The 8515-nt window shown below is 53.2% G+C and overlaps 1 pseudogene; it reads right to left on the minus strand.

Annotated features, from left to right (window-relative positions):
• Nucleotides 1–6832: 6832 nt before the first annotated feature.
• On the minus strand, nucleotides 6833–8273 carry LOC128776921 (TAR DNA-binding protein 43-like; annotated as a pseudogene).
• Nucleotides 8274–8515: the final 242 nt, after the last annotated feature.

An 8515-nucleotide genomic window follows, 5' to 3' on the forward strand; every position in this document is an offset into this window, starting at 1 on the left:
CCGCGGCCGTCTACCCCAAAGTTTAGGAAACCAGTGGATCGCTAGCGACTCTGGGCCCGGTGAGGTCGGCCACCCGAGTCCCCGGGTTCGATGACGAGCGTTGACCCGCTGCCCCCCCCCCCCCCCCCCCCCCCCCCGTGCGACCGCCCTGGCCCACGCCTGTCCTTTCTTCCCGTGATTTTTTTTTTTTTTTTTTTTCCTCCCACCTCCACTCCTGTCGCCGCTTCCCCTGATCGGATCGGCCCCGCCTTCGTTTGCATTACTATCCTTGACACCCGTTTCTTTCGTTGTAGCACTGGTGGGGGCTGCGTGACGGCGAGACGACGACCATCCACAAACGGTGTCTGGTGGCAGGAAGGAGGGTCTCGGTTAGGCGTCCATTCGATCCACAAAGCCCTCTTGGTGCGCCCTCCGTTCCATGTCCCCCTCCCCCCACCCCAGCCGGGAAACGCTACTGACCCAGGTGGCTGGGGACGAGGCTGTGCGCCGGCGAGGCAGGTGCTGCGTCCCGGCCGCTCTGCTGCGATCCGCCCGTAGTCGTCACACACGGACTCCCTCACTCCACCACCGTGGTGCCCGGACGCCCCCTGCCTGTTGGTCGCTTTTATACTACCCAAAGAGGTCGACGGGGTGGGCGGTGGGGCTTGAGGAAGCTGTCTGGGAGTACATGGATGGAAATAGGAACAGTTGTAGTTAGAAGGAATGGGAAGGGGTGGGGTGTGTGCGCGGGGGCGGGGGGGGGGGTGTGTGGGTGGGTGTTTTCACGCGCGCAAGGGAGGGGCGGAGGGGCAGAGAATAGGATCTCAAGGTCATTTTGGAAATACCAACCTGTGTTATTCTCCAAGCACCTTCAACAGAAGTATTTGGTGTAAAAGACGACCACAGAGGGACAACTCAAAACACCACCCCTGCGGCTCAGGGGCCCCCAGACAGACAGGGAGGGTCAGGACCGGTAGGACAGCAGAAGTGCTCCCCCACCCCGACTTAGATTTGAGGCTCTGCCAGACTCAGGCGGTGCTAGTCGCCCACTCTCTTGCCGTCGAGAAGGAATTCCTGTTCTCCTGTGGGGTCATGTAGTTCGGGGAACTTCCCAAGCCGCTCAGCTCACAAGAACACCTACGCCCAGTGTCATGGACTCCCTCCCTCACACTCGCCCATCCCCCTCTGAAGCCCAGAAGGGAAAGAACAAGAAAACATCGACTGCCTGCCTGCCCGCCCGCCCGCATTTACTATTCTAGGTGTTGCCTCACCTATTAACACTGGAAACACAACTCGCATGCCAAAATTCCCATCCTTGTAAAAGCGAACAGTTCAGGGGCACCTGGGTGCCTCACTCGGTAAGGTGTCCCAGTCTCGCCTCAGGTCATGATCTCGGGGTTCTTGAATTTCAGCCCCCACATCTGGCTCTGTGCTGACACCTTGGAGCCTGCTTGGTGATCCATTCTCTCCCTCCCTACCCCCTCTCTCTCCCACTCACTCAACTGGAATGAATGCATACGTAATAAGTAAACAAATGTATAGGTGTGTGTACACTTCAGCGGGCTATCTTAGGCTACTACTCACAAAGCTATGGGACCATCACTGTTCATTCCAAACTATTTCCATCACCTCAAAGAGAAAGAAACCCCACGCCCCCCTCTTCCTCACCCCCCCCCCCAAGTACCTTAGACACTGACTCTTGGTAGCCCTGCAATGTTTCCAAACATTGGTGCTCCCCAACCTCTCCCCCCCCCCCCCCCCCCCGGTCAAAGAACTCCCCTAATTCAGGCACTTCCGGGTTGTTCCAACACCTGGAACGGGGGGGGGGGGGGGGGGAGAGGAGGGGAGACTGGTGTGTTGGGAGAGTGCGGGGGGGGGGGGGGGCGGCACGGGACACAGAAGCACTCTGCCCCCCCCCCTTCCCTTTGCCTCTCTTCCATCTGGGGTTTCCTGAGGTGTATCCTTTGACGCCATCACTCATCTATGAGAAATGAGAAAAAGAGGACCGAACGTGGCTAGATCGTTTTCGATAGCCCGATACGCATACCCACACGCACGCCGAAAGAAACGAAAATTACAATCCGCTGGAAGGTCAAACAACGGCAGAGTGGTGCAATGAATGACGCTACACTCACACGATACAAGAGAATGCAGCTGTTACAGATTATGTTGGCAGAGAGGTTTTGGTAGCACGGGAATCCGCTTGTGGTGTTCCGATACTTCATGACAAGCGGTGGGAAACCTTCTACGTAGGGTGAGCTCTCTTGTATCCGAAGACACCAAATCATCATTTCAAAGGCTACGGGTGGTGAAATCGCTCTGGCTTGCAACTTCTTACCCCCTATGTTGTTCTCCATGATTGCATTTCAGCTTCCTCCCTTATCCAAGCCAACGACCCTGCCTGGTTTTTATGTACGTATTTCTGTTTTTAAAGAGATAAGTACGACATTGGATCCTAAACGGAGGCAGAGCTTTGGCTACTGGTCTCAGAAACGATGATTGTCTTTATTTGTATGGATCCGCCTAACTTTTGCCTCTCACGCCTTTCCTCTCGCTGCAGAACATCTTAAGATGAAGGGAGCCCGCTCAGGTGGGACCACCGCTTGTGGAAAAAGTCATCGGGGCAAAATAGTGAAAGCAGCGTCGATAAAGAATAGGTTGCGGGTTAGACACATATTCTCGTTTGATCCCCACCCCCCATCGATCAATCACTTACTCCCCTTTGATACCATGTTTTGTTTATTCCTGTATTTGTGGATGGGTTTTCAAAGATTTTACTGTAAGCGCGCGCTACGCCCAGCGTGGGACTCGAACTCGCAACCCACGAGATACAGTGGCACGATCCACCACCTGAGCCCACAAGGTACCCTGATGCCACGTTTTCTTTCTTTGCCTCCCTGCCGGCCTGCCTCTCTGCCTGCCTCCCGGCCGGCCCGCCTGCCTCCCTCCCTCCCTCCCTCCCTGCCGGCCTGCCTCCCTCCCTGCTTGCCGGCCTGCCTGCCTGCCTGCTTGCCGGCCGGCCGGCCTGCCTGCCTGCCTGCCTGCCTGCCTGCCTGCCTGCCGGCCTCCCTCCCTGCTTGCCGGCCTGCCTGCCGGCCTGCCTGCCTGCCTGCCAGCCTGCCTCCCTCCCTGCTTGCCGGCCGGCCGGCCGGCCGGCCTGCCTGCCTGCCTGCCGGCCTGCCTCCCTCCCTCCCTCCCTGCCTGCCTGCCTGCCTGCCTGCCTGCCTGCCTGCCTGCCTCCCTCCCTCCCTCCCTGCTTGCCGGCCTCCCTGCCGGCCTGCCTGCCTGCCGGCCTGCCTCCCTCCCTGCTTGCCGGCCTGCCTGCCTGCCTGCCTGCCGGCCTGCCTGCCTGCCTGCCTGCCTGCCGGCCTGCCTGCCTGCCTGCCTGCCTGCCTGCCTGCCTGCCGGCCTGCCTCCCTCCCTCCCTGCCTGCCTGCCTGCCTGCCTGCCTGCCTGCCTGCCTGCCTCCCTCCCTCCCTGCCTGCCGGCCTGCCTCCCTCCCTCCCTGCCTGCCTGCCTGCCTGCCTGCCTGCCTGCCTCCCTCCCTCCCTGCCTGCCGGCCTGCCTCCCTCCCTCCCTGCTTGCCGGCCGGCCTGCCTGCCTGCCTGCCTGCCTGCCAGTCTGCTTGCCTCCCTGTCTCCCTGCCGTCCTGCCTCACCTCCCTCCCTGCCTCTACGTCCAACTGAAACATGAAGTCTGTGAGGTGGGAGCTGTAGCCATCCGGTTCTTCCTATATCCTGATCACAGACCATAGAACGATCTTTGCCATAGATTCGTGTTTTCAATAAATCATCTGTTCGATGGCTATCGATAAAGGAAATTGGAAATTGTCAACTTTTAACGGCTGTGGACCCTGCTCCTGGGCTCCCAGGGAAGCTAGGCTTTAACATTTACCAAGCTAAATGACCCTGCCAAACCCCAAAGCGTGTGCTCTGTTTCTGTCCTGAGCACACGTTGCATGTCCGCTTCATTTAAATAAACAACAACAACAAAAATGGATCAAAGGGGTGACTTGGCTGGCTGGCTCGCTCAGCTAGGTCAGGGGAGCGGGTGACTCTTCATTGCCGGGCTGTGAGTTTGGGCCTTATGTTGGGTGAGAAGAGGACATAAAAACAAAACCAATCCATCAGTCAGTCAGTCAGTCAGTTGCGAATTAAAAAGGAGCCTTCCAAACATACAGATGAGAAAATGGAAGAAAACCTCCCTGGATCCCCAAAGATTAAAGTCATACAGCTTTGCACATACTGAAAACAGAAAGTAAACCCTGTAAAAATTTTCTGCCGTGTCTTTCGTCATTATACCTCGTAACAACAACAACAACAACGACAACAACAACAACTCCTCCTCCTCCTCCTCCTCCTCCTCCTCCTCCTCCTCCTCCTCCTCTTCCTCCTTCATCCATTCTATTTAAGAATTCCCAACACTGACAACTCTTATAAAGACCATCCAAGCACGGGACACAGAACTGCATTAGACCACATTCTTATGGCTACCTGGCAGACATTAGAACTTCCGGCCTTCGTGGTGACACCCCGAGCTCACTGGTGAGCTCTGCTTCCGAGTGCTCCCGTGAAGCACACCACAAGCTCAGTCCGTGTTCACGGGACCACACTTAACAGATCGGGAACAGAACAGAACACACACCATACGGTGTTCACAGCAGCTGACGGAAGGGCAGGGGAAATACAAGTACCTCACACATCCAACTAACGGGGTTCTCTGAGAACAAAACTCTCTTTACGTCTTCCAACGTCTTCCAACGGGTGTGGCTGTCCTTTGGATGCAGAAAACATTCGCATGTCATTTGCTATCGTTGCTCTCGGCACGCTCTTGCACCGAGGTCAAGGGACTGAGAGATGCATCTCACCAGGTTAAAAAAATCTATCCATCGTGTGCCACCGCCACGGAGTCTCTGCACGCACTCTCTCCTTTTCTCACTCACACTAGCCTTTCGTACTTCGGCACCACTGTCGGTCGAACACGAGGATCAGAAAACACAAGGTTTCAGAACTTCTAACAGCCTTCTGGTTACATAGCACACCCTTGCATTCATAGCATTGATACGACTCCGCGAAATAAAGAGTAGCGGATACAAACGAGACACCCACCGTCAAAGTCACAGCCTGTATGGTGTGAAGACGAATTCAAGAGTGAGAAAGCACGTAGACGGAAATATTCCTTCCTATGGCAGAATATTTACAGCACTGCTTTCAATGAAGTGCTTCTCCCGTAAACATTTGAAATGAGATGAACGGCACAGATTCAATGAAGGCTTCATACTGTACTTGTGCATAGGAAGGGAGACAAGTGTCACAAACTAAAAACGAAAGCAAAAAGACCAAACACTGTGACACCATGATCTCCAAAAAGGAGGTTTTCCCGGGGGTGGGGAAATAATGTGGTGGGGTTCCAATTAAAACAAGGAAAAAAGAATGTACTTCTAATGAATGGTTTCCATAGTGAACACGCACAAAGAATTCACTTGACGAGTCCAGGGATACAATATTACAGGAGAAATCCTTTGATATCCATTGTAGCCTGTGTGTGTGTGTGTGTGTGTGTGTGTGTGTGTGTGTGTGTGTGAGAGAGAGAGAGAGAGAGAGAGAGAGAGAGAGAGAGAACGAGAACCAATCAGGCAAACAGCAGTTCGCTTTCAAACACCTGATATTTCAACACTTCATGTAACAAAACTTCTAAAATTCATTTAGCTTTGCCTCTCTTTCTGAAGAAAAATGTCAAAAATAGTGGTGAATATACCCCACGCTGAACGTACTGATTCTGAAAACTCTCAGTATGGATGGGTTTTATAATACACTTAACCATGGGTGGGGTGCCTGGGTGGCTCCGTCAGTTAAGTGTGTGACTGCGGCTCAGGTCATGATCTTACGGTTTGTGGGTTCGAGCCCTGCACCGGGCTCTGTGCGGACAGCCTGGAGCCTGCTTCGGATTCTGTCTCCCTCTCTCTCTGCTCCTTCTCCTTCCCGCTCTGTCTCTCTCGGTCTCTCAAAAATAAATAAATGTTTTAAAAAAAAGAAAGAAAGAAAGAAAGAAAGAAAGAAAGAAAGAAAGAAAATGAAAGAGAGAGAGAGAGAGAGAGAGAAGAGAGAAGAGAAGAAAAAAAGAAATACACTTACCATGTGTTTAGAAAAATTTGAATTCCTACCAGTCTATACCTACCCCGCTGTATAAATTCCCCAGCTGGAAGATTTAGAATCCGTGCTTGAGCCAAAGCCTGCAGGAAAACCGCTGCCTGACTCTGCATTTGATGGGGGTCCCCAACCGATGGCCGCACCTGATTTAGAACCACTATCGGAGTTCTTTCCAGAACCAGGGACCTGAGGAGGTTCCTCAACACATGACACATAGAAGTACCCTACGACCCAGCACTTTCATGACTAGGTACTTAGCCAAAGGATACAGGTCTGCTGTTTCCAAGGGGCACACGCACCCCAGTGTGCATAGCAGCACTATCGGCGGTAGGCAAAGTATGGAAAGGGGCCAAATGTCCATCGATGGATGAATGGATACAGAAGAGGTGGTATCCATCTACAACGGAGCAGTGCTCGGCCACCAGAGGGAATGAAGTCTTGCCATTTGCAAGTACCTGGATGGAACTGGAGGGTGTCATGCAAAGTGACATTCGTCCCTCAGAGAAACACATGTATCACAGGACCTCACCCGTGTGAGGACCTTCACTTCCCAAACAGAGGAACTCTGGGAAGGGAACCCGGGAAGGGAAGGGAAGAAGGGAAGAAGGGAAGAAGGGAAGGGAAGGAAAAATAACATACAAACAGGGAGGGGGACAAAAACGTAAGAGGCTCTTCCCTAAGGGGAACAAACAGAGGGCTCCTGGAGGGGGTTGTGCCAGGGCGGGGGCTGAAAGGGCGAGGGGTATGAAGGACTCTCCTCCTCAAACCACTGTTGCCCTATAGGCTAAGTACCTTGGGGGTACATTGAGAAAAATAAATTCAATGATAATATCAGAGAGGGCGAGGGTGAGGGCGAGGGCTACCTGATCATCTGCAAATGTAACAAAGGGAAAGTCCGGGAACCGTTTGGGAATGAAGCTGTCTACCGCTTCTCAGTCCTGGCAAAAGAACTGCTGCAGCTTATAGGCAGTCACGTCCCTCTGTAAGGCACCCGACAAACGCCTTCCTGCTTCTCAAAAGCTCATCTGGGCTTGGATGAGATTCAGGAAGTTTGCAGTCACACCATCGTTCCTTGATCGCGTGACTTTCACCTGGGTTTCCTATTACGTAAAAGGAACACAGCCAAAACCCTTTGAAGGACTAGTGTGAATATCTTTCCTGTCCTGAACCAGAAGAACCTCTCCAAAGCTCCCAAAATATTCTTTCAGATCCTGTTCGGTTGTTTTCCACGGGAGACCCAACACTCTTAAATCTGACGTACCCTGGATGGCTCTCTTCACTTTCACTGCTGAAGAAGCAGGCACCTGTCTCGTCCCTTTTTCTGTGGCTATCTTTGGGATAAGTTGACGACTATCCGCTACCGGATTTCCCCAGCCAGCATCAGGGATGCGCAGAATGTCTTTGACCAGCCGGACACCTCTCATACGCTGAGACGCTGGATTCCGGTAGTGCAGTCCACGTGCTGCCGACAAACTGGGCTGTCACTGTGGACAGCAGCACTGTCCCGTCGTCTTCCGATGGCATTTCGATGGGCTCGTCATTCTCATCTTTGGTCACCCGAGTACATTCAGACACCTGCTCTTATTTCTCCGCTAGGCCGCTGCTAGGAAGCCTGACAGGGAACCCGAAGCGGCGAGGGATCCAGGAGCAGCCCAGCTACCGCTTCGCTCCCACGAAATGGCCGCCTTGTAACTCTTTACGGAAGAGGAAAAAACACCACCGTGACCGCCACCATTTAATAACCTTGCTCTAAGTGTGGAGAAAGCAACCACCCATCCCCAAAAGGAAACTTCGGCAGGCTACACGTATAGGACATATGGAGCCTATACTTGCAAGTGCTTACTTACATGGGAACATGGAAAGGTCACCTGAGTCCCTGATGGCCCAGATGGGGTTCTTTGGAGGTGTCTGAATGAGTTTCCTTGTGTGCTCCCTTAGGGAAAGCTGGCCGTGAGACGACGCAGCCAGAAACTAGGAAGCCCTTTGGTTCCATCAGCGAAGCCCCGGCTTTTGGGGAGGAAGGGACGCTCACGGAGATATCCCGGGCCACATTTGGTTTGTGGGTTGCTGCAGCTTTTGGCTTCTTTGCACCAAATTGGCTGTGTTCTCATTGGAAATGGAAAACACCTGCACGATGGGATCCATCCACGGTAATGCTCTCGTGCGATTGGATTTGTTTTTATAAAAGGGGGAGATTTGACCATTGGGTCTTTCGCGTCCTCTCCACAAATAGGAGTGAAACAGAGGCTGATGTTGGTTTGCATCTTGTTTGTGGATCTATGGCCACAGGTGTTATCCATGTGAGATGTTTTCTCTACCTCTGGATGCTATTGCTCACACCAATTTGTAACCGAGCTCCGTTACTGTGTTTCAAGGCAAGCTCTTGT

The sequence above is a fragment of the Panthera pardus genome, unplaced genomic scaffold (assembly GCF_024362965.1).
Source record: "Panthera pardus isolate Hobbes unplaced genomic scaffold, ASM2436296v1 HiC_scaffold_141, whole genome shotgun sequence".
Classification (NCBI taxonomy): domain Eukaryota; kingdom Metazoa; phylum Chordata; class Mammalia; order Carnivora; family Felidae; genus Panthera; species Panthera pardus.